This window comes from Amblyomma maculatum, chromosome 9 (genome assembly GCF_055883805.1).
Source record: "Amblyomma maculatum isolate TAMU_Amacu chromosome 9, ASM5588380v1, whole genome shotgun sequence".
NCBI classification, from domain to species: Eukaryota; Metazoa; Arthropoda; class Arachnida; order Ixodida; family Ixodidae; genus Amblyomma; species Amblyomma maculatum.
In genome coordinates, this window is record NC_139352.1 from 47,746,110 (window position 1) to 47,773,054 (window position 26,945).

Below are 26,945 nucleotides of genomic sequence, written 5' to 3' on the forward strand. Positions count from 1 at the left end.
TCAGTCAGTCAGTCAGTCAGTCAGTCAGTCAGTCAGTCAGTCAGTCAGTCAGTCAGTCAGTCAGTCAGTCAAATGGATTTTTTCCTGTCACCTCAGATCAAGCTTGAATGAACACAATCAGTCAGTCAGTCAGTCAGTCAGTCAGTCAGTCAGTCAGTCAGTCAGTCAGTCAGTCAGTCAGTCAGTCAGTCAGTCAGTCAGTCAGTCAGTCAGTCAGTCAGTCAGTCAGTCAGTCAGTCAGTCAGTCAGTCAGTCAGTCAGTCAGTCAGTCAGTCAGTCAGTCAGTCAGTCAGTCAGTCAGTCAGTCAGTCAGTCAGTCAGTCAGTCAGTCAGTCAGTCAGTCAGTCAGTCAGTCAGTCAGTCAGTCAGTCAGTCAGTCAGTCAGTCAGTCAGTCAGTCAGTCAGTCAGTCAGTCAGTCAGTCAGTCAGTCAGTCAGTCAGTCAGTCAGTCAGTCAGTCAGTCAGTCAGTCAGTCAGTCAGTCAGTCAGTCAGTCAGTCAGTCAGTCAGTCAGTCAGTCAGTCAGTCAGTCAGTCAGTCAGTCAGTCAGTCAGTCAGTCAGTCAGTCAGTCAGTCAGTCAGTCAGTCAGTCAGTCAGTCAGTCAGTCAGTCAGTCAGTCAGTCAGTCAGTCAGTCAGTCAGTCAGTCAGTCAGTCAGTCAGTCAGTCAGTCAGTCAGTCAGTCAGTCAGTCAGTCAGTCAGTCAGTCAGTCAGTCAGTCAGTCAGTCAGTCAGTCAGTCAGTCAGTCAGTCAGTCAGTCAGTCAGTCAGTCAGTCAGTCAGTCAGTCAGTCAGTCAGTCAGTCAGTCAGTCAGTCAGTCAGTCAGTCAGTCAGTCAGTCAGTCAGTCAGTCAGTCAGTCAGTCAGTCAGTCAGTCAGTCAGTCAGTCAGTCAGTCAGTCAGTCAGTCAGTCAGTCAGTCAGTCAGTCAGTCAGTCAGTCAGTCAGTCAGTCAGTCAGTCAGTCAGTCAGTCAGTCAGTCAGTCAGTCAGTCAGTCAGTCAGTCAGTCAGTCAGTCAGTCAGTCAGTCAGTCAGTCAGTCAGTCAGTCAGTCAGTCAGTCAGTCAGTCAGTCAGTCAGTCAGTCAGTCAGTCAGTCAGTCAGTCAGTCAGTCAGTCAGTCAGTCAGTCAGTCAGTCAGTCAGTCAGTCAGTCAGTCAGTCAGTCAGTCAGTCAGTCAGTCAGTCAGTCAGTCAGTCAGTCAGTCAGTCAGTCAGTCAGTCAGTCAGTCAGTCAGTCAGTCAGTCAGTCAGTCAGTCAGTCAGTCAGTCAGTCAGTCAGTCAGTCAGTCAGTCACAGTCAGTCGTGAGCAAGTAAAAATGGGTGAATTGGCTTGTATCTTGTCACTGACGTAGTTGTTAAAAAATGTACGTCCAAAAACAGACATTTGGCTACACAACATAAGTATTGAGCTGGCTTCGACATTCCATGTTTCCATCATTGACCTGAACAGACTTTCACCTCAAGCGACGGCGAGTCCAACTTTAATTGGCATCATTTTCTTTAAAGCATTATGTCAGCACAGAGCGCATGTAATTCATGTCGAATTCAAAGATGCCTCTCTAGCTCCAAGCAGGAGAGATAAAGCTGCAGCATTGCTTATCGGCGAGCTGTCATAGACTGCCATATACCGCTTGTTATAGCCCTGGAAATAGCTCATGTTCGAATATCTCTGGACGGCGTTATAGGTAGGGAGACTTGATACGGCTGCTATAAGTCCGCGAAAGCGCTCGGCAGGATTGTGACATCCAGACGTTGACTGGAGCCGTGCGAAAGCGGATCATTGCAGACCTCGAAGCAGAAGGAAACCCGAGGCGCGCCAAATCTCCTCTGCACGTGGTCGGCTGTTGAAGAAATCATGTTTGGACGCAATCGTGGCTCAAGACCTTTTTTTCTTTTTCTTTGTGCGAGTCAGTACAGTCCGCTTCGGATACTCTTCGTTCTTTATAAGAACAAATAGAGGTATAGGAATCGGAGCCTCGGAGAACGAACCACGGACACAGAAAGAGCTTAGCAGAAATAAAAGAAAACAAGATCAAAAATAATTTGAAAAGCAAGTCTAATCAGATTCTCAACAAATGCCTGTTAAACGGGTGCCTGCACCGCAAAGAGAATGCAAGTTGCTCCAAAGGTCTCGCCCAACAAAAAAAAAAAAAAAGAGTCCTGCGCTTCGCTTTCCGTAGTAGCATCAACACATACCAATTTAAAGAGATCTAGCTGATGAAATTGCATTGAAACCTACTGTTACTGATACGCAGGCCAGCGACGATACATATTTGCATGAGACATTCGCTACACGCGCGCTTTATGAGAAGCCGTATCACGGAGAATTACATGACAAGCCGCTGGCATACCTGTTGTTTGAGCGATGGGGCCAGCGTGTCTTTCCCTCTCTGCAGTCAGGCTGCCGTGGTGTATTAGGGGCCCGAAGAGATGCTTCGTCGAAAAATATACTATATCAGTAATAGGAGAAAAAATGCGGTATGCGCGATGTCTGAGATGAAGGAGACGAGCGGAATGCGATCCTCCGGCGCATGGTATACATGTGCGCTGGTGTAGGTACGGTAATTCGACGAAAATTACCTCGCGCAGGGCTAGCAAGAAAATCAACGTGGGTGACGTGTACTACAAGCTTCGTGCTCACCGTCGGTGGCTGCTACCTATGGTCTACGACGCGGAGAGTGACTGTGCTTCTTAACCGAATACTAGTGGCGGTGTCTGTGCAGATCGTTTTGGAGTTGCATATATATATATATATATATATATATATATATATATATATATATATATATATATATATATATATATATATATATATATATATATATATATATATATATGTATGTATGTATATATGCTTGCGGTCGGGATCGAACCCGGGCACTCCGGTAGAGTAGACGAGCGTCTTACCACTGCACCACCGCGGCGAGACGAGGACCGGGGTTATAGAAGGAAAATGGGAGAGGCGTTCGTCTTGCAGTGGGTATAGTCCGACTAATGATGATGATGACGCCCATCTAAATTCTATTCCCTTCCTGTAGTCGAAAATCCTTGGCATTCTCCGCAGAGTCACAGGCTTCACCACTCCGTAGTTGCTAAGGAATGAATGCCGGGGGTTAATAACTGGTACATTGATATAGAAATCGGTAATCAAATACTACACCAGCGTGTCCAATCAGTGCGTTTCGGACGATGGCCATTGGGACCACGCGCCATCCCTGGCCTGTTTATGTAATTCTACCGACACTCCGATCTATATTTAATAAGTTGGAGAATTGTAGGACATTGGGGTTCGAACTACGGTCCTCTTGAATGCTAGGAGAACGTTCTACCTCTACAACTCCGCTGTTTTAATTCGATAGCTATAAATGCACCAAATATGTTCACTTTAAATGATCAAGCATCATATCTATACAGCTGAAGACACACATTAATTTTGTGAAAACGTTCTTTTTCTATTCCCCAATCTGAAAACTTACACGATTTAGGTTTACTCTTAAGGAAATTGCTGCCTGTTCACCTTGCAAAGCGATTAATTGCTCAGCGAAATATGTTGACCTTTTGTGGGCGCATATTTTATTTTTTTTGTTAGTTTTGCGTGGATGGAAAATATGTCTCTTGCACAAGTGCTTGAGTATTTAGGGGTTGTATAACAATACCCCCATATTTCATGGTCGAAAAGCGAGACGCTTGTATATGGAACCAAAGAAATTGTAGCGGTTCAGTATCCTTGAACCAAGTTTCACAAGCATTAACCATCAGCCACAACTGAAATCGTCGCTGCCGCTTCAATGTTGGCTCGCTTCCGCGTTTCCGCGCTTGGTAAGCATTTCGACAACGGGCGAGTCCGGCTTCTCGTTCTTCGATGGTCTCGGTAGCTTATTTGGCGCGGCTGCTGTGTCTGTCTTTAGCGAGATGGCGTATGTGTATGGCGCATTTACCCAGGCTGAATGAAGGAGTGGTGTAAATGGAACTTAATTATATAAGACCACAAATGCTCACTATACGGTGCTAGAGCGTCTTGCTGTTGCAACTTGATGAAGGCGACGATGAAGGTGAAGCTACATCCAAGACATACCCACCCGAACTTCAAAGTGCTGTGCAAAGAACAGACAAGGACAGTCAACTATGGGCCGTCCAGGAGGCTCGGGGTGCGCTCGAAAAGCACAAGTCTTACGGCCCACCACAAACGGGCCAAAATGAGGTAATGCAGAGTAGGGCATAACTCCGGGTCGACGCTTGGCCAGCGTCACGACGCATTAAACCGTTGTTTTCCGGCGTGTCATAAAGTTATACATACATACATACATACATACATACATACATACATACATACATACATACATACATACATACATACATACATACATACATACATACATACATACATACATACATACATACATACATACATACATACATACATACATACATATACATACATATACATACATACATATACATACATACATACATACATACATACATACATACATACATACATACATACATACATACATACATACATACATACATACATACATACATACATACATACATACATACATACATACATACATACATGAAGGCGACGATGTGAACACGAGAGTGTGTTGCAGTTTTACACGAGGCGTGATCGGCTGTGGCAATAGCATAGCGCTCTCGTGCACCTAGGTGTGACGATGAAGATGATGAAGTTGGCTGCACAGTGCGAGAGTTCAAAGTTGCAACTGCATCATGTATTGACTTTGTGGTTTGTGCATGGGAGGGAAGGAGCTAACGTTTCTAAAACAGCAACAAGGGCAACGTGTTCCTGCAGCTTCGAAGTTCAAACGCAGAAGAGGAACACAAATTTTAAAGCAAGAGAGGCGGTCAAGCTGCGAGGACTGCTTGTTTCGGGACGCATAATTTCTTCATGACGTCGAAGGGATGACTAACGAGAGAAGAACGAGGGCGCATTTTGTTTAGTTTATTATCGAACGGTTATCGGGAAAACAGGACGTCTGGTATTGACGCTGACTCTCAGACCCCGCTGTTTCTGCTCAGTGCCTACAAGACGCTAACTGCAGTGTCCTTAGAGGCTTTCCAAGGCTGGCAGACCAGGGCCTAATGAGTATCTAATGACTTAAGGCAACTCGCCACGACGTTCAAGTAAAAAAAAACAAACGCACGTGGGATAACTAAACAACTGAAGTGCTTTCTTTATTCATATATTTTTTAGTTACAGTTAAATGATGGTTAGCCTCGCAGGTGAGAAGCGCAACTAAAAACAAGAAAAAGGAGGTTATTACAGAAGACCGGCATGCGTGGAAAGGGCGCTTTAGTGTAACCCCGCAGAATTGAGACTGTGTCACTCACACGCGTGAAAAGCTGAAGGAAAGTGGCAACGTGTAAAGAACGCAGCTTTGATAGACACGAATCCTATTGCAGGAACGACAAACAAGCGAGTCATATAAAAGCTCAAAAGATGAAGAAAGGAGGGGGGGAGGGGCGGAGACGTTCCTGAAAAAAAATAAAGGTTCACGCACAAGTCTGTTTCGGGCGGATAAAGCGGCGTATAAGAGCTCGTAAGAAGGCAGGGAAAGAAGGAAGCCAAGGTAAGTCCCAGCACGAGACGCCTTCCTCGACATGGCAATTGCGTATTTATGTGCGGCTAGAGGAGAAGGAGATTTGGGAAGGCTGAGAGAAGGCGACTAAGGAAGAGGGCTATACGGGGAGTGTTTGGGATGGTTATTTATTTTTCTTTCTCTCCCCCTCTATTTCACCGTCTCCTTTGTATTCGACGCACTGAGAAAAACGTCTTTTGCGTGCAAAGTGGGGGGTTGGAGGTGTGCTCGGGCCCGGAAAATTTCAGTTTGCGGGCTCAGTAGGGATGTAGGGAAAGCGCGGGGAGCAGGGAAAAAGAGGGAAGGGATGCGTTGCGTGTGAATTTGGTATGCTAAGCGCGCCGGCTTGGCTGCTCTGTGGCGCGGCGCTGGCATCTCACCTACCTAGCCTGCAGCCGCGGAGCAGTGCCTCCCTAAGATTTGGCGGCTCCTCGCGACGACGCTCGAACGAGACCTGCCTGCGGTGATGGTGGGAGCGTGAGCAAAACCTCCGCGCTGCCCTCCGCGGAAGACGTACTGCTGCACCGCGAGGGAGTCAATAAGGAGCTCCCAGTGGAGTGGCGTTGCGTCGTCTTGGCTGCACTCCGGCTAAGACTGCAAATTTAAGGCGCCGCTAAAAGTTAAACATTGTTTCGCAGGGTTTAGGTGCGGTAAAAATCAGGTGTATTATATGTACATACGTGGTTTAAAAATATCCTTGACTGCAGCCAAGTTGGATTGCCAAAAGAGCTAGAGACAATCATCACTCTGTCGCAACCAAGCCGTTTATAAGTGACTGTATCTTTAGATGCAACTTATAAAAGAGACCTTCGTTAGACTTTGAGCTGACGAAACTAGAGGAGCCTTCCAAATTTATGTCCAATGGGCACTGTTAAAATCCTAGCGCTAGCGCTTCCCGGTCTCAATAAGGCATAAACAAACTGGTGGATTCAAAACATTCTTGCTTTATATGTATTTATGGGGGGGTGTTGAGGTGGAGAGGAGCCTAACACAACGGTAACAATGAAACAGAACCATGGGCTCCCTCCATAATAACAGACAAGAAAACGCGTAAGATGTGAGAGTGAGAAAAGGTAGTTTTTTTATTTCGTACTCCGCCCAGTTAGCTCGGTTCGTCTCACACTGACCGCCGGTGAGTTGCCTGAAAATGTACATGCAGTGACAAGGAAGGAAGGAAGGAAGGAAGGAAGGAAGGAAGGAAGGAAGGAAGGAAGGAAGGAAGGAAGGAAGGAAGGAAGGAAGGAAGGAAGGAAGGAAGGAAGGAAGGAAGGAAGGAAGGAAGGAAGGAAGGAAGGAAGGAAGGAAGGAAGGAAGGAAGGAAGGAAGGAAGGAAGGAAGGAAGGAAGGAAGGAAGGAAGGAAGGAAGGAAGGAAGGAAGGAAGGAAGGAAGGAAGGAAGGAAGGAAGGAAGGAAGGAAGGAAGGAAGGAAGGAAGGAAGGAAGGAAGGAAGGAAGGAAGGAAGGAAGGAAGGAAGGAAGGAAGGAAGGAAGGAAGGAAGGAAGGAAGGAAGGAAGGAAGGAAGGAAGGAAGGAAGGAAGGAAGGAAGGAAGGAAGGAAGGAAGGAAGGAAGGAAGGAAGGAAGGAAGGAAGGAAGGAAGGAAGGAAGGAAGGAAGGAAGGAAGGAAGGAAGGAAGGAAGGAAGGAAGGAAGGAAGGAAGGAAGGAAGGAAGGAAGGAAGGAAGGAAGGAAGGAAGGAAGGAAGGAAGGAAGGAAGGAAGGAAGGAAGGAAGGAAGGAAGGAAGGAAGGAAGGAAGGAAGGAAGGAAGGAAGGAAGGAAGGAAGGAAGGAAGGAAGGAAGGAAGGAAGGAAGGAAGGAAGGAAGGAAGGAAGGAAGGAAGGAAGGAAGGAAGGAAGGAAGGAAGGAAGGAAGGAAGGAAGGAAGGAAGGAAGGAAGGAAGGAAGGAAGGAAGGAAGGAAGGAAGGAAGGAAGGAAGGAAGGAAGGAAGGAAGGAAGGAAGGAAGGAAGGAAGGAAGGAAGGAAGGAAGGAAGGAAGGAAGGAAGGAAGGAAGGAAGGAAGGAAGGAAGGAAAAACTTTATTTAGCCCTGTATTATTTTTGCGGTGTTTGGGACGTTTTCAGAGATGTCTGCTTGTTGCATCCACAATAGTCTTCTCCGTCGACCTCGTCCACTTCTACACAGTGGTCGGTTGCCCTCAGTCTAGGGCTCCGCTGGCTACTGCCGCCCTTAGAGCTCACTGTACAAGACCTTGCTGGTCTTCGCAGCGGTCGGTGAACAGCAGTGTCTCCCATTGCTCCGCACTCGGGTTTCGAAGTTTGGGGACCACGTCTATATTTTGACAGGCCCATGTGATGTGATATAGTGTGGGTTTCTCATCGCACCACGGACATCTGTCTGCGTATATGGTAGGACGCACTTCACTCTGACATATTTTGTACTCGCAGGAGCATTGCTCTGTGGAGCAGATATCTTGACAAGCAACACACGCATCTGGTCATATCAAACCCCATGCTGCACTTAGTCTGCAGGCAGCTAATATAGGCTTACAACTCGTACGCTCGCTTAATACTTCTTCACTTCTTTATTTCGTTCGCTACTGCGAAGAAGCGACGAAGAAATATATCATGAACACAATAAATTTGTCCAGTTCAGTAGTTAAGAACGACCGCCCAACATCAATTTATTGCTTTAAGCATAGAGAAGTTGCGGTCGTATATAGTCTGAGGAAGCAGATACTGAGTGTCAAGCTTTCATATTCGTCTCATCTTAGAACCTGAGTTATTTCTTGCAGTCTAAGCACTCTGGGTGCAAAATACAGAGGGCATTTATGCGCGTGTAAATAATAATAATAATAATAATAATAATAATAATAATAATAATAATAATAATAATAATAATAATAATAATAATAATAATAATAATAATAATAATAATAATAATAATAATAATTATTATTATTATTATTATTATTATTATTATTAATTGGTTCACAGGAAGGGAAAGGCGCAGTATCTGTCACACTTGCTATGCGGACACCTGAACCGCGCCGTAAAGGAAGGAAAGAACGTGGGAGTGAAAGTGGAAGGAGAGAAAGGGGAGCCGTAGTGGAGGGCTACGGAGCAATTTCTACCACCTGGGGATCATTAACGTGCGCTGACATCAACGCAGGAAGCGTTTTTGGTGTTCTGAGCTTGCAATAAGAGTATAATAATTCGTTCACATATAACCAATTATTATACTCTTATTGCAAGCTCAGAACACCAAAAACGCTTCCTGCGTTGATGTCAGCGCACGTTAAAGATCCCCAGGTGGTAGAAAGTAGTCACACGCCTCCATCGCCGACCTATAAACCGCGATTTTGTCATTCCCCGGGAGCTCCTCGCTGCACATCACCGACAAGAGCGAATCCCTGATACGACTGACATATACACCGACGCATCGATTACAAGCCAATTTGCATCTATGGCCTGGGTATGCAATGACAACCCTTCCCTTTCAGGAGCTTATGCCTGCCACCTACCTCAAGGTACACCTCTTCACGCTGAACTCCTCGCGATTTGGGGAGTCTTGTCAGGAGTGCCTTGCATCGGAACTGGGTCAATACGTACCGTATTCTTACTGATTCCTTTGAAGCTTACAAGGAAATCGCTACTCCGGGTTCACAAGATGTAACAGCTACGGCCATACAGCGCCTCGTTAAACGCCACCAACTCGCGACCAGAACTGTCGCTATTCACTGGACCCCAGGTCACTCGGACGAATCAGGGGGCAATGCGGCGGCACACGCCGCGGCTGCCTTGGCAGGTGGGATGTCCACATTTACCTCCTCACCCCCCTTGATTAATCCTTACTCGACCCTGGGCGGGCAACTCACCCCTTCTCTTGCCCTTATGCGCTATACTCGGACCAGTCTTCGTAGCCTCAGTCAGCATCGCATGCAGGTGGCCACACCAGACCCACCTTTTACGAGAAGAACCCACTTCACCCGAAGTCTAGAAGTCCTCTTGAATAAGCTCATCGCCCATGCGGCTTACACGCCACGTATTATGGCCCGCTGGCGTCAGTATACGGAGAAAATGATTACGTGCCCCCCCCCCCCCCCCCCTGTACGACTCTAACCCGCAACGGCATATCTCATCTACTCTGGGATTGCCCTGCTTTTTCTACTGGACTCCCCGAGATCGAACCCTACCGCCTGAACTACCGTTCCCTTCTAGAAACTGATGCTAACACACAGACCATATTTGCCAAGTATGGCTTGCTTAGTGGCCTGGTTAGAGCAATGTGATTCGAGTGACGACCTAAACAATGAAGATTCTGTCTACTACCCTTTATCCCCATCCATGGCCATGAGCCTTCCCATTCAATAAAGGACATTAAATCAATCAATTGGTTCACAGAAAAGGGAAGGCACAGTACCTGTCACAATACTTCTCTGGACACCTGAACCACGCCGTAAAGGAAGGAAGATGCGAGGGAAAGTGGGAATGAAAGCGGCAAAAGGTGCCATATATTGGATGGCTACGGATTAATGTCGATCACCTGGAGAAATTTAACGTGCACTGATATCGCACAGCACACGGACGCTTGCCCGTGTACAGTGCAAAGGCAGTGCACATTAAAGATATCCAGATGGGCGATTTTGCAACAATGCGCGTTTTTGTTGAGTCTTGCTATTACACTTGCGCAAGGAGAGCACTTGACATGGTGACCATTTGGGCTGCTTGGTGCGAGCCTAACATATGAACCAGCGAAAGACATAAAACACAACAAAATAAGTACACAAAGAGAAGTTTGCTGTGCGATGCCAGCGCATGTTAAATAAAGAAACCCAGGCGGTTGAAATTTCCGGAGCCCTCCACTACGGCGTCTCTCATAGCCTGAGTTGTTTTGGGACGTTAAACCGCACAACCCACAATCCAGAAATTTATTGAACACCAGACATATAGTACATATACATATATAATTTCCGGAGCCCTCCACTACGGCGTCTCTCATAGCCTGAGTTGTTTTGGGACGTTAAACCGCACAACCCACAATCCAGAAATTTATTGAACACCAGACATATAGTACATATACATATATAATTTCCGGAGCCCTCCACTACGGCGTCTCTCATAGCCTGAGTTGTTTTGGGACGTTAAACCGCACAACCCACAAATTTATAGAACACCAGACATATAGTACATATACATATAGGTGAAGAAACATATACCTAGAAGAACTGACTGTGATTCATTTCGAACAGCCGGCTGAGAAACCAAATGACATATGCGTATCAAACGCTCACAAGACGACCAATAAGTGTCGATTCAACGCAGTACTGCGAGGATTTTCATATTAATAGGCGTGCAAAACTTCACTTATATCGCTTACTACCTAAATGCACACACTGCTGCTTAACAACCTAACATTTTTATTGGTGAGTAATAGTGACGGCACACTAATGCAATTGTCACTCTCTTGCATTCTAATGAAATAGGCTTCCATTATTTATTTATTTATTTATTTATTTATTTATTTATTTATTTATTTGTCTTTACCCTCAGGGCCGTACAGGCATTTCAGAGGGGAGTGGGCAAAAAGAAATACAGGAAAAAAGAAACACTGCAAAAATCGGGTACATAAGTAATACATCCTATATATACAATATCAGCTATGAAATCGGCAATAATTGTATTAGTAGACACAAAACTACTAGTACTTATACAATGCAGGTTAAATCTTTGGGAAAGTTATTTGTATCAGTAATAGATATAATTTCATTAGAAATTATAGCTCCCTTTCCTGCCTGCTCTTTCCTTTTCCGATCCCCAGGCGGTCGAAATTTTTCCGTAGCCCTCCACTACGGCTCCTCTTTCTCTGTTTTCACTTTCACTCCCACCTTCCTCCCTTCCCTTACGGCGCGGTTGAGGTGTCCACAAAAAATAAGTGAGACAGGTACCGCGCCTTTCCGTTCCTATAAATCAATCAGTCAGGAAGAGGCCTCCGTGTGATGTGCGTTGTCAGCGCAAGATCTCCAGGTGGTATAAATTAATCCACAGCCCTCCACTACGGTTCCTCTTTCTCCTCTTTCTCTACAGAAACAAGTGTAACAGATACTGCCCCTTTCCCTTCCTCTGAACCAACTCTTCTTCTTCTTCTTCTTCTTCTTAGTATTATTATTATTATTATTATTATTATTATTATTATTATTATTATTATTATTATTATTATTATTATTATTATTATTATTATTATTATTAGTGTTAGTATTATTATATCATAGGAACACAGTTTTGACATTCTCTGCACTACCGAGGAAGCTTATTTTGGTCTCGCACATTTTTGAGCGAGTTCACGTACTTCTTCATGTGCACGGCCTTTCACGCATCTGTCAGTTTGAGTCATATGTGCCCTCCCACACGAGAGGGGAATCTTACATATTACTCGAGTTGCATTGACGTCAGTGGCGTGAACTGACTGAAAAATGTGTAATACTAAAATAATCTCCCTCGTCACTGCAGATAATGTGAAAACTGTGTTGCTGACTTTGACAGTATTTCAAAGGAAAAAGCAGACAGAAAAGGGAGCTTGTGGAAACCTATCGCGTTATGATGCAAGGCAGTGAAAAGTGCATTAGTGCACCGTCACTATTACTCACCAAAAAAAGAGGCTAGATAGTTAAGCAAGAGTGTGCGCATCTAGGTAATAAGCGACTTCAGTGAAGTTTTGCGTACCGATGACTGACAGCTTCCTCGCAATACTGTGTTGAATCGAGACTTACTTGTCTGTCTGCGTGCGTTGGATACGTATATGTATTTGGTTCCCCGGCCGCCTGTGCGTTTGAGTAAACCCCACAGTTGTGTCCTTTTCTGGTGTGTATTTAACGTTTGATTTTAAAGCAGAATTTTTCTGTCACAGTTGCTTTAGCAAACTCCATTCGGTTGTGTCCTTTTCTGGTGTCTTTAACGTTTGATTTTAAAGAATTTTTCTGTCACAGCTGCTTTTTTGAAGCTTTTTTTTTTTTAGGTGGGTGGAAAAACCAACCGGCTCAGAAATGCTGTTCTAGAATTACTTTCGCGTGGTCTAAAAGTCTGAAAGATGCTCATTCGCAATACGCTATTTTTATAACCACCATACCCCCCCCCCCCCCCCCTCACAACCCCACATTTCTTCTGCACAAAGTTAAAAAACACGGAAGGAATAGGTACCGGAGTGCATCTCACAGGTGCTGCATGCAAAATGTACTTTTATTCAGCCCCGTCTCAAGTGAAATCTTAATGCATGATTAGCGTGCATCCTCCGGTAATTTTTTCTCTTAGTTATCATCTGCTAAGAAAGCGACGCCCTTGAAAAAGCACCGTGCTTAGCTTCCCGTGCAAAGCATAATTGAGTTTCGAACACTCGATAAAATGCAACTATGTTTTTCAAGCAAGTACCAAGCCCTGTAGTAGAGCTCGGTGTATTCTGAGCTTATGCTTTATTAAAGCGAAAGCGTTACTTCGCTATGTTCACAGATTTCTGTCCGCAGGCCACGTCCGCAAAATCGTGCCCGCAGCAGTTGCGGGTAATTGAGAAGCGGTAGAGGGTAATGGGTGGTGTCAATCGATAGAGGCTGACGTAATGTTGCTGCATAAAAATAATTAGGCCTATAAATTAATTAGGTAATTAATTATAATAACTGGCTCACAGGAAAGGAAAGGCTCAGTATCTGCCACACGTGTTCTGTGGACATCTTAACCGCGCCGTAAGGGGTAAAACTGGTTGATTTATAGGAAGGGAAAGGCGCGGTAACTGTCTCACTTGTTTTTTGTGGATACCTCAACCGCGCCCTAAGGAAAGGGAGGAAGGTGGGAGTGAAAGTGGAAAGGGAGAAAGAGGAGTCGGTAGTGGAGGGCTGCGGAGCAATTTCGACCGCCTGGGAATCTTTAACGTGCGCTGACATCACACAGCACACGGACGCCTCTTCGTTTCGCCTCCATCGAAACGCAGCCGCCGAGGTCGGGTTCGAACCCGGGTACTCCGACACAGTAGTCGGGCGTCTTACTCGTGCAAGGTGGGAATGAAAGCAGAAAGAGAGAAACGGGTGTCATAGTGGATATGACATCAAGGATGTGACGTCACGCAACCGAAAGTAGAGCAAAAAAAGGGCATAGGAAGGGATTGACGCGCAATTTGAAAGCACCAAAGACTAAAAAGGGTAAACAAGACGTGAATTAATGTGAGGTAGAGGATGTGACGTCACACAACCGGAAGTAGAGCCAAAAAAGTTGCATGAAGAGATTGGCGCGCAGTTTGAAAGTACCAAAGACTAAAATGGACAAACAAGAAGGGAATTAGGCTACTAGAAGCAACCAGAAGCAACCAACAGCAGCATCCGTGCTTTACTCCAATGTAGATTCTGCAGTGCTCTTTAATTTTTGGTGATAATGTTTTGAGTGTCGCTGTTTTTCGCGTTCGTCAACTGGTTAATTCGGTGGGATAGAGAGTTCCTAGTAATCAAGGCATGTTTTCGAAGAAAGCAGCGGTAATTAACACCGTGCTAATCTCACACTTTGTCTCCCCAACATAATATACACTCTAATCGCACATTATATGATGGAATGAAAAGACGGTGGCATGTCCTTTAGCGCAGTTTCCTTATGGGGGCATGACATTCTTTTCAAGCTCGGGTTTGGAGGAGGGGGGGGGGGGGGGTAGATTTTCATTGCTAAGGATACATCGAAGGAAAAGCGCGAAAAGACAAGGGACAAAGGAGGTGTCGCCGCACCCAGAGCTGTGTGTGTCTACTCGTCCTTTGTCCTTTGTCTTTTTGTGCTATTATTGCGAAGTATGAACCAACAAGCCCAAATTTCAACGCTGCAAAAGATACGGTTTGGTAGAGGAAGCATACTATTTCCTCTTCAAATCATAACAGTAATTCATGCAATCGGCAATGGAAGGAGACTTCTAACGCTTGTAAAGCAAGCTGCTGTGTCTGTATATATATTTCATATGCCTTCTCCCGCATCGTCACCCATTGTGACCTTCTTTCTTCTCTCCTTCATATTCCCCAGTGCAGAGTAGCAGGCCAGATTTGAATTATTCGGGCTAACCTCTCTGCCTTTTCCTTTCAATAAATCCATCTATCTATATCTTCTAACGGCTGTCCAGGCTTTTTGAGGTTATCAATTAGGAAAGACAATAAAGCCTCCCTTAAAATTGAGGTAATTATTCGAGCTTCCCGTGTTGTGGAGTGAGAACCAGCTTCTATTGCCGACCATAAGTATTCTCATTTTCTAGCGATGAAAATCTACCCCCAGAACCTGGAGGGAATGACGTACGGGTCCCTACAAAGAAGTATACTAGTGTACACGCTGCCAGTTTTTTACTCCCTTATGGGCTTACTTGTATTTACAGTACACGATATTAAGGAAACTGTAAAAAAAAAAAAGAAAAAAAAGCTGTCGGTTTATTAAAAAAAAAATTCGTCTATTAGGTCCAGTTCTGACGCGAAAGCAACAAAGGATGTTTCGCGCTTTCACTTTCTGCTCTCAGCCGGAACCTCTCCGTTTTCACCGTGTTTCATGCTTTCTGTTGATCTACTTACAGTCTCTTGGTTGGCCGCTTGTACTGCTGACAAAGTGATTCTCCTTCAAATGTATTCGGATTCACTAAACGTTCAGGGAGGCATCTAATAAATGCTGTCGCAATGAAAGTATACGCTAGCTAAGGCCGAAAAGGATGACGCTTGTCTCATCCATGTCGCGTTTTCAGTATGCTGAACAATGCCTCATCTTCTGAATCATAATCAAGTACCCCAGCTGTTCGCTCCGAGTACTCTCCGCTTCGTCGTACGGCAGCAACAAACGGTTTTAATGGGATGACATTCGCCATTACTTGAATTGAGCAAAAAAATACAGGATTGCATTTACCTTCGCTTAAGCATTTTCTCTTTATTCGTTTCTACTTCTATCTTGCGTGTTTGTGCACAGGATAATTTCATTTCCTTCTTCCTTTTCTTCGGTTTCGTCGTCATCGGTAACGGCATCTTAACTCTCCTCTCATCGAGGTGCTAGAGAACTGACTTGCACGTGGCCCTACGGGTCTTTTGTAGTGAGAGCTAACACTACGCCAGCCGCTTCGACTCTTCGTCTTGATCGCGCTGACCTTGAGTCGTTGCCTAGCAACCGCAAGAAGAATAAGACGACGACAACGACGACGAAGAAGAGGAAGAGGTCGTGGGAGGCGGTAGCTGGCAGCTGACGTGGCCGAGCACTAACTGAATGTAGGGCTTCGTGACATTATGTTTGGCAGGAGCTGCCAATTCGGGCCTCTCCTTTCATATGGGAGGGTAATATCACAATCAGCCTGCCAAAACTCTTGCATTAACGTTATCCCTAGGCCACACAGGAACGTTCATACGGCTCGGTTAAAGCGGACCTTATGTTTTTGGCTGGTAGCTTACTCTATCGCGTTATCGCAAAGGTGGGAGTGAAAACACACACATAGGGGCCGTAGTGGAGGGCTTTGGAGCGCCGCGCGATTGAGGCTTTCGCCTCATCTCACTTTAGTGGTCAAAAATGCCCCCTATGGCATAAATAATGCTGAAACCACAGAGTAAACTACTATGTGCAAACGCCATGTCTCCTTTTAAGCTAAACCTAAGCGTATCCACGCAGAAGCTCTCGCGTATCTCCGCGTTTAACCACAAGCTAAACCACAGCTAATTTTTTTTATAAGGACTAGCCAAACGGTGACATCACATCGACGTCAGAACCTATTGCGACTTGTCGCGGGTACGTATCGTGGAATCTCGCGAACACATCTCGCGAACGCGAAATTTTCACACTGAGTCTAGAAAGTCTTAATAGAAAAGCATTAACTGAACAAAAACAAATATAGAGTGTTTCAGTGAAAACGATGCTTCGTTGCAAAACAGATTGAGGCTGCATTGCGCTCTCATTACATCCTGAATCCGTGGCATTCTTTACGAAATATAATTCTTACCTAAACGTCCTTCCTACTGAACCTCAATTCTTTCGCACCCGCTCTCCCCGCACACCCTTCCCCAATTTTGCGTTATTCACCTCATTCCTGTCAGAACATACACACACATTATATAACTAGGCAACGTACATATAATGGAGCAGCCATAAGGTGCTCGATGTGCAAAGCGTCCGACCTCCCCTCTGCGTTCCCATATGTTGACCGCAGGCATGCAGCGGCTTCCAAAGCTCGTTGCCGCTCCAATGCACCTATGCGTCGCCGCATCAGCTGAGCGGTATTGCGCCTCACTGCGACAACACCACGTCAAGGGGAAACAACAGGGTTGGTCGCGGTGGCGCGTGTGTGCGCGTGTGTGCCTGTGTAAAGAGAAGGGGCTGCAAGAGGGGGAGCACGCGGCAGTCGAGCGCTTGTTCACGTATTCAGAATCCGCGCGCTCTCCCTCTCTCTCTCTCTGTCCTCGGCTTGCCTCGTAATAACGCGCGACAAGCCGCCAGTCTATGTTTTCGCGCGCGCTTGCTCTGAGGAAATGCCTTGAGCGTACTTCGCCCTCGACTGCGTTTTCAGACTTTCTCTTCCGTTCTCGCTTTCACTCTTCTCCTCTCTGTCACCTCTTTTTATTTTGGTGACACGTTGCCGGCCGAAAACCTCTCGTCGTCGCTCGCTCTTGGAATATACTGCTTACACGCATCGGCGAAAAACTCAGAAATTGAGCGAAACAAGGGGGCGCAACCCGTATTTGCAGAGAAAATCCTTTCTCGCTGTGGGCCTGCACCCCCGCCCCCCCCCCCCTTTTTTTCCCCTCTCTTTCTTGACTCATCGAGTATTCTACTAGTCTGTGGAGCATGTTTTTCTGAGTCGTGAGGAGGAGACGCGCAATCGAGGCCAAAACACGGTGGGCGCATAATAAAGCTCGCGCGCGCTTTCGGCACGATTCGCTGCGCAGTAGAGTGAACCAAGTGCGCGCGCCGCTACTTTTGCGTGTTTCGTCGGCGCGTTTGCTTTCCGCGCTTCAGATGTATATTGTGCGATCGTACCGCGCCACTGAAAAGAAATACAGCTTTAGCCAGGTAGAAGTTTATCTCTAGGCTCGTGCACCCGGTTTCGTTCACTGTGGTGAGAGTATTATTAGTCCGAAGCCACCCATATGATCGTCAAAGCCGAACAAAACTGGTTGTTAATGGTGGTGGTTTGTGGAGTTTAACGTCCTAAAGCAACTCAGGCTATGAGAGACGCCCTAGTGGAGGGCTTCGACCCCCTGGGGTTCTTTAACGTGCGCTGACATCACACAGCACACGAGCGCCTTGCTTTTCGCCGCCATCGAAAAGCGGCCGCCGAGGCCGGGACTCGATCCCTCTTCCTTGGGAACAGTAGTCGAGGGCCTTAACCACTGCGCCACCTCGGCGGGGTAAAAGTTACTAGGGAATTTTCGTTTTTTATTTGCGTCACTGATAACTGGAAAGTTATTAGTGTTATAATTTTTACTTGAAACATAACTGATTAAAAAGCAGAAAAAACAGCCACATTCCGCCAATGATATCGGAACCCGCGACGCAGGTACGTAGAGCGTACTTCGCCGCGCCAACCCAACTACTGCGCAGGTTGTTAATCCCCTGCTTTCGCGGGTATTAACGTTGCGAGGAACCGAACCTCAAAAACGTTCCCCACAAGTACCCTAATCAGCAGCTGAGTACACAGAACGTCCTTTGATACCGCAAGTGCGGCATAGAATGGAATCAAAAACTGAGAGCAAGAGCTGCGCGAGAGCCATCCGACACTAGATATGACATCAAGAGGTTCAGCAGCGGAGCATTCTATAAGCTGCTGAGCAGACAAGGGTAGAGATATCGTAGGCCCGTTTTGACAGATATTCAAAGGAAACTAACAGTCATCGACAGCAAGGAAAGCGCAGGGCAATCGATCAATCGATATTATAGAGCATCGTACGCGACATCGGAATGCTATGGGCTCAGATCTCACTGGCGGAATGTGGTTTTCTTTTCTTTACTCTCTCATCAATTACATTTGGGCTGAAACGTTAATACACTTACACTAGCAGTTTCCGACAGATTAAAACCACACCAACAAACACAACACGATACTTTTTTTGTGCGAGGAGTTCGTCCTTTCTACCTTATTGAACTTTCTCTCCGAAGAACACTACATTAAAAATGCATATACGTTCTCGTTCTTTCCTTAGTTTCAATGACCATCTGACTCGTTCAAACGCATGTCATAACGACGCATGCATATCGTCATTCATGTCCAAGTTCAGTAGATTAAAGCATGCACTCAAGAGTGGATAAACCACACAATCATTTTTGAGGGGTGCTCCGAAAGACAGAAAGGTGAAAAAGTGAAGCAAAATTAGTTGAAGAAGGCGCTACTGCTGATGAAACAGTCTCCGACCTCACAAAGAGAAGCGTGACTACTTAGTTCGTTTGTACTAGTTATTATTCAACACCAGTCATGCGAAACGCGAATTAGTTGTAAGATAATTAAAATCAGGGCGTCTATGAACTGCGCTCAGTCCTATTTAAAAAAATTACTAGGGACTTTAGCGACTGTAGTGCCGCATTCTGCTACGCAGCTGGCACTAATTCGTAGCAATGTATTATATTTAGTATTAAATAATTCGGAATTAAGTAGTTATTTATCAATTAATAATTATTAATTACACAGGAATGAATTAATTAGTCATAAATTAGTAATTATTAGCACTTAGTCATTCACATATAGCCATATAAGGCACGCGTTCGCTCTTACTGTGGTGGGGCTCTGTGATTGGTCGAGACCTCTATATATGACGTCATCACGCCTCGGCCAATCAGAGCCGCTGCAAAAGCGGGACACATTTTGTCCACGACAACAAGAGCCATTAAAGGCTTTCGCCTAAAAAAAAATTGTTGTCGATTTACTCCAGGTTACGTATGCCGATTGCAAGCACAGTGGGAAGGTTTCAACACCGCATGGCGCCACCGTCGGCTCTGGCTTTACTCTCTTTCTCAATCTAAAACACAAATGCCCGCAAAAGCCTTGCTCGTTGCCCTGTGATCTACACAAAAAAAAAAAAAAAAAAAAGTCAAATTTTTCCGCTCATCTGTGACAGTCCGCTGTCCCTTTAGGCCACTGCGTGCACTGCATTGCGGTAATACTCGGGGAAAGCGAGGGAAAGGGCAGCAGGGGACGCGGTCGCCTGCGAGTCGGCGTTCTGCAGAACAGGTGTTTCTGATGAGCTCTGATAATGGAGCGCGTCGGAGATATTTTCAGAGCGCGCGAGGAGCGTCCCTTGCGTCGAGGGCAGCAGTTTGGAACGGCACGCAGAGACGCAAACAAGCTTCTAGTCGTTCTCAAGAGGTGCCAACGAGCAGATCATCTGCGTGCTTTTTTTTTTTTTCTCAACTCGTAATGTGGTCTCCAGCTTAAAGGTAAAGCCACAAAGAACAGCGAACTTAGTACTCACCGAGGTTGCAAGTTCAAATCAGCAAAGCTGTTCTGAAATTTGAGAAGCAGAAGAAATGCTGTTACTGGGCTTACCAGGTATTTAACGACAACAGACTAGATGGTCACTAAACTCGAATATGCGTATCAGTTGTGAGATATATAACCGATGGTCTCTTTGGTTCAATGAGCAGATTCTGAGGAAAAGACAATATATACTGGCAGCGCATACAGCCAGGTGGTACAACGTGGTTGTAAGGGAGTTCTCAAGGACAGGGTGGCTGCTATTGGCTCAATACTGATTTCCTTGGAGATCGCTGGGATGGACCATCATTTTTCAGCGAACGCAATCTGACTGACGATGAAGAACAGGGTGGCTGCTATTGCTCAATACTGATTTCCTTGGAGATCGCTAGGATGGACCATCATCCTACAGCGAACGCAATCTGACTGACGATGAAGAACAGGGTGGCTGCTATTGGCTCAATACTGATTTCCTTGGAGATCGCTGGGATGGACCATCATCCTTCAGCGAACGCAATCTGACTGACGATGAAGAACAGGGTGGCTGCTATTGGCTCAATACTGATTTCCTTGGAGATCGCTGGGATGGACCATCATCCTTCAGCGAACGCAATCTGACTGACGATGAAGAATGTACCAAGGCACCCGGCAATCTTCTTGAGCCTAAAATTAAGCCAGTGACATCAACGGTCATACCTGCGACCTCGCGCTTAACGGTTCAGGAAGACTCTTTGCCCACCAATGCCCCTCCGCCGGCTACGTTTCGTGGTGACTGATAGGAGGGTGCATGTCTCACTGAGCTGCTCCTACATATTCGGTCATTACTGGTTCGGGTACAGTACGAAACCCGGTGAAGAAATTGCGCTGAAAGCTTCAGTCGATGAAGAGTGCGTAACCGCCGATATTCACCGCCGATATCCACAGTACGCAGGGCTTAGGATCGTTCTGGGGGTGGTCTGATCAACTCTCTGTATCTGGAGTTGCAGGGGCTTTCAAAGTGCCTTGCTAAAAGGTGAAAAGATACAACAGTCTACAAGTACAAGGTAAACGTAGGGGATACCTATCGTTTTACACTCTTGTAGTTGATATTGACCAGAATTAGCCTTGTAATTATGTTAGGGAGAAACATAGTTAAATACAAGATGGAAGAAAAAACAACAACGCGCCGATGGTGGGAGTTGAACCCACCACCTCAGAATGTCGCGTACAGTGCTTTTCCAACTGAACTACATAGACGGCTAGCTGTCCAGCCTCCCATTTTCTTGGGTATTAATGGTGGGTGCTACCGAACCCTGACAGTGTTAGACAGTGTTCACCAGCGCCACCCTCATCCATAACGGCGGACGTGGAACGTCATGTCATACCGCGAACGTCACGTGGCACGTGATCATTAGGGAGGGCGGAAGTTGTGCGAGAACTCTCTTACGCAACCTTTTCGTCCTCAAGACTGCCAGAACCGCGGACAACGCAAGCAATTAAACAGAAAATTGAAGTGAAAATGATGGGCTCGTTATACTGCAGTGAAAGGGCCCAACAGTCTACGAGTCCACGGTAAACGTAAGGAATATGTATTTTTGTAAGTCCTTATAGGTGACATTGACCAGAATTAGTCTTTTAATGATTTTAGGGGGAAGATAATCAAATAAAAAGTGGAAGTATAAAGAAGGTGCCAATGGTAGGAGTCGAACCCACCACCGGTGATGAGGGTAGAGCTGGTGAACACTATCATGATTCTTTTACAGCCACCATAAATATCCAAGTGGCAGGCTGGACACGCGTCGATGTAGCTCAGTTGCAGGGCATCGCGAAAGAAAACCTCATCCCAATAATCTATAAACACATGTTCAACTGTCTCCGGCTTTGTACGCAAATTACAGGTCACACCCCATGGTACAAAGATTCCTTTTTCCGCCATCCACGTCTTTACGGGCTGAATCCCTATATGCAGTTAAAAAAAAAAAGGAAAGAACATTTTCACATAGGGTGTACAGGCATTCATTTTACACGTTTCAATGCATTTTGCCTAGATATTTCTTTAAACGTCGATGGAATTCGTTTCTTGGCTGTAGAAAATGATGACAGTGTTCCATATGAAATGATAATGTTATTAGGCTTGCATAGCTTGTCGGAACGCCGAATGGCTGTTCGCCATGCTGATCTCAATGCCAGACCCATCCAAGAGTATTTTGGGGATGATATTCGATAGAAAATTGATGTTCTGAAAATTAAGCCTTGTGCAACTGAGTTTAGCTATGCATTTGAAAAAAAAAAAGTGTCTCATTTTAAAGTTTTATAATTAAGAGTATATTGCATGTAAACCGACTCATTCTCGCGAAATCGACCAGCCTCTGTTAATTGTGAAATAAAGGCATTAAAGGCAAAACAAAAAACGAATATAGCTTAGTTGGAAGAGCACTGAACGCAATTAACATTCGGAGCTCGTGAGTTCGACTCCCACCGTTGGTGCATTACTTCCCTCCCACTTCGTATTTAATTACCTTTCTCCCTAAAATAATCACAGGACTAATTCTGGTCAATATAAACTACAAAAGTATTCAAAAAATCAGGTATCCCCTACGTTTACCTACGGCTCGGAGATTGTTGGTTCCTTTCATTGTGCCATAACGAGCCCTTCATTTTTCCTTATGTTATATGGTCAGACACTCAGCCCAGAAGGCTGGGCGCGTGAGGTAAAGACTCTGTGTAGCCCGTTCAACAAAAGACACTGAACGTAGTTGATTAACTTTTCTTTGTACATAGTGAACAAGCAATCGCAGTGCAGAATGCAGGCTCCCACCAGACTGCAATCCTCTATGTATAGCTTTGTAATTAAATGCGCAATATAAAAAAAGAGAAAGTTCAAAAAGTACAAAAGGTTACATATTCAAGTTTCTGCGGGAAATACTACGGCAGCATTCAAAAATTATATCGTTCTCCACTACGGAAACGAGCCCTCGTCGCGACCGGGCTCCAGCGTAGGGCGCCGACTGCGTGGGCGTACGCCGGGTCGTACAGCCTACCTCCAGCTAGTAACAAGAAAATGATCGTCTGGGTAGACGCCAGAAGATGCGGAAACGTGGGACTGAGAGGAGGGGAGGGGGGAGAGATAAAGAAACAGGAAAAAGAAAAAATAATCTAGAATTGTAGGAGCCTCCGGTGGAACCACAGATGAGAGAAATAGAGGAGGAAGAGACCAGGAAAATGCCGTGATTAGCGCTAATGGTTGCCGCAGAGAAAAAAACGTGCTTCATTAGATGAGTGCTCCGGCCACGGAAGTTGATTGCCTCCTGTGTACGTCTCTTCCTTTTTTCCCTCCCCATTTTCTCTCATAGTTCCCTTCACGATGCTCGCATTCTTGCTGAGCAGTCGTGTACCGCGCGTGGCTGCCATCACCACCTCCCCGATAAAGGTGTCTGCGTGCGTATGTTGGCCGCGGCCGTGAGAACACGTTGGCGAAACACTTCCGCCGCAACGACCGAGATGCGATCGCATTACCAGCGGAACATTTGTTGCCGAGCGGAAAAGGAATCGGCTGTTGGCTTCATCACCGAGGAGCTGGCACTGACGTGAAGTCTTCATTTTTTTTTTTCGTTAATAAACGATGAGTACGGGCTCTGTTGTATCTGTTTCTGAGTGTATACACGTGAAGATGGCCGAGCTTCGTATTAGCCATAAGAAGTCACTGGCGTATACCCAAGGTGAGTCCGAACATATGGCTGAAGGCGAATGATTGGCAGGCATGTGCGGTCTGTGTTGCTGCTATGCAATACGCTGCCTATTGGTAGGAAAGAAGAGTGCCTTTCTTCATTCTCTGCGAATACGCGGCGTGGGAAGTGATAAAGAATGCGTCCTGAAAACAAGTCTGTGCGCCAGTTTTATTGCAAAAGCAATACTGCTCGCAGTTTGAGCCGTCAGCGTGGCCCGGCGGTGACCACCATTGACCACTTTAGACGACCCCCGTAGACGACCCCAAGCTGGCAGGAGCTGCCAACTTGGGTATCTCGTTCCACATGGGACGGTTATGTCAGAATCAGCCTGCCAGGACCCTGGCATTCACGTTATTCCTAGAGCCCAATAAGGCACGTTCATACGGCTTGTTTAAAGAGGGGCTTTATATGTGGGCTGGCAGGAGCTGCCAACTTGGGTCTCTCGTTCCACATGGGACGGTTATGTCAGAATCAGCCTGCCAGGACCTTGGCATTTCGTTACCCCTCTAGGCCACTAAGGCACATTCATACGGATTGGTTAAAGCAGGGCTTTATGGGTGGGCTGGGGAAGAAGAAGAAAAAGAAGAATTAAAAGGATGCTCGGTCACCCTGAATTTATCTGAATACTCCAGTCCTTGGACATACATATTTACAATCTACAATGCACCCTGGCCAATCCCCCGCAGTGGGTATGTGCCATTTTGAATCAGGTCATCGTCATCATCATCATCACCCGCAGCTATTGCTTTCGCTCAATATTCGGTTAAGCAGCGTTGAACTCTTGAAATTTTATTTCAATACCATAAGTATTTTCTCGATTTGGTCAAAGGCAGATAGCTGTAGAGAATTCGTGAGCCCGCAAATAAATCGCAGAAGTCTGATTTCAGTCGGTATACTGACGCTTCCAATAACGTCCTTGATAGTTTTATTTTTCGAATCATTTGTTCTTTATGTCTCTAAACTACAGCTTTAATTCGTCCTAGCCAGTGAATACACACGAACCTTGCCGCGGTATCTCAGTGGTTAGGGCGCTCGACTACTGAGTCAGGAAACCCGGGCTCGAACCCTACCGTAGTGGCCGCGTTTTGATGGAGGTGAAACGCAAGGTTCCCATGTACTACGCGATGTCAGTGCACCTCGAAGTGTCACATGCAGTCGAAATTAGGCTAAACCTTTTGCCACCGCGTCCCTCATAGAATGAATATTTTTCGGTCGTTAAACCCCATGAACCATAAACTACACTACACACTACCGGAATCGGATCTCAAAACCAAAAACACCGGTGACGATGGAAGCCTGCTCAGAGCTTTCGAAGCTCTATAACCACAAGGACCGGGGGTTCTGTGGTCTAAACTATTTCCGGCCATGATATTCTCAAGGAGTGCTATCCTGGTGCATCGTTCAAGACACCACTATTGAGCGTGCACGCACTGAAGCAGGCGAGCGTATTTTGCAATGCTCGCGTGCCGCATACGTCATCTATCTTGTTGTGAAAACGCGTCTCTTGTTACAAATTCGGAAGCGATGGAGCTTCCTACGTCTCATTTTTCATGCACGGGGAAGAAGATTTACCGACCACGGGTCAAGCCCAAACGTGCCTTATACGTTCCCGTTTATTTCTGTGTTTTTAAACCACAAAATTCATTTTGAACCTAAATTTTCACTCACCCGAGTTTGCTCATCTTAGTACGCTCGTCAACTCAGATGCACAGCCTTGCAGCAGTAAAATGTCCACCGAGACTTGAAGTTTGAAGTTTCTTTATTGTTTCACGGACAACCGCCGTGTAGTGGGCAGATGTAAAGGCAAGAGGCCTGACAGAACCTCTGCGCCCCCCACAGTTCGAGGCAACTTATATCCTTCACAAGAGGAATATCACTCAAGAGAAACAAAACTCGTCACTTAAAAAGGGGCATACATCCATGAGATATGGCTTATGCCATATCGTAATGATTATGTAGTTTCCCAAGCAATTGTTACAAGGGTATTAAATACACACCAACAAAAAGGTAGTAACAACACTGCGATCACAAAACACAAAAACGGCGTTATTTGATTCAAAAGTAAGCAGCATATTTTTTTAGCTTGTAATTAAGAACTTTTTGGAAATATCAGCAAGGTGTGGGCCAATGTAGAATGAAACCAGCATGACAATTTTAATAATGGAGTAAATATTCGCTGCCAAGCAGGCAGACTTTAAATAAGCCTTAATTCATTATCAGGCGGGGAACATGTTATACAATTTAAAATACGATGTCACTGCCAACTAACAACATTTCGCGTTATTTTTAGAAACTGTAGAAAGGTTTTGCGTACTGAACATTAAGGTCGTCCCTGATTATTCATTTAATCGCTTTAAATTTTATTGTTTGACGCCCATAATTAGTACTTACGGTGGGAATAACTCTGCAGTGGAGCTTACGAATTGCGTATGAAGTGCAACTGTCGACAGGTGTGGCGTGTAGCTATATTAATGTTACTCCATTGAAACAGTTTGAAGTAAAAGACTTGATCGGCCCTAGGCATGTTACATTTTGTGAAGAGCTCTTCACGGCTGTGCAGATGTGCGGACGCCCGCTTCGTGACACGGGCCAGTGTCCCTTAGAGAGCTGGTGCTGCACCACACGAGCTTCGGTGGGCGCCAATCTCGCCAGCACGAAGCCAGAGCTCACTTGAGAAGCAGAGGAACACCGGTGTATCACAGGTGAGATGAAGCGAAAAGCCTATTGTGGGCTTTCTTCCGCATGATCATTGCCAGACTGATATAGTTAACAAACTGACCTTGCTTAACTTTACCTCCAGTAATGCGTTGGTTGTCGTATACAAATAAAACTCTATTATAGAAAGAACAACGAGAAGGTGTAGGTACTGCGTAGAAAAATATACGTTTCTACTTATCGTTGTGGATACTCTTGGCGTAGCATGCTAAGCCTGCACGGTAAACAAGGATCATCCTGTATGAGAGTAAAAAGAACTGTAAGATCCTGTAACACACTCCATATTAGCAGCAGCTTCTTATTAGAAGAGAGCCCAGGTGTATAATTTGATCGCTAAACATTCCGAAAGATATATATGATTGGCAACAAAAGCTCATTACTACCTTAGGTCAAATTAATTTGGTGTAATTAGCAATGAAGGGCGACTTTTAACAGCGGCACTAGAGGCATCAAGTACATTAATTAGGGGAGACTTAAAGCTCGGTAAAAATTTTGGAGACTGCAAGAATTCGCTCTTTTTGAAGAAAAA

At 45.6% G+C, this 26,945-nt stretch overlaps 1 long non-coding RNA gene across 1 annotated transcript in view; it reads left to right on the forward strand.

Moving 5' to 3' along the window:
- Positions 1–26,398, forward strand: part of LOC146179007 (uncharacterized) — a 117,892-nt gene extending 91,494 nt beyond the window's left edge. Inside the window, exon 2 of the long non-coding RNA XR_014700677.1 lies at positions 26,262–26,398. This is a non-coding gene — a long non-coding RNA (uncharacterized LOC146179007). The remainder of the gene's footprint in view (positions 1–26,261) is intronic.
- Positions 26,399–26,945: the final 547 nt, after the last annotated feature.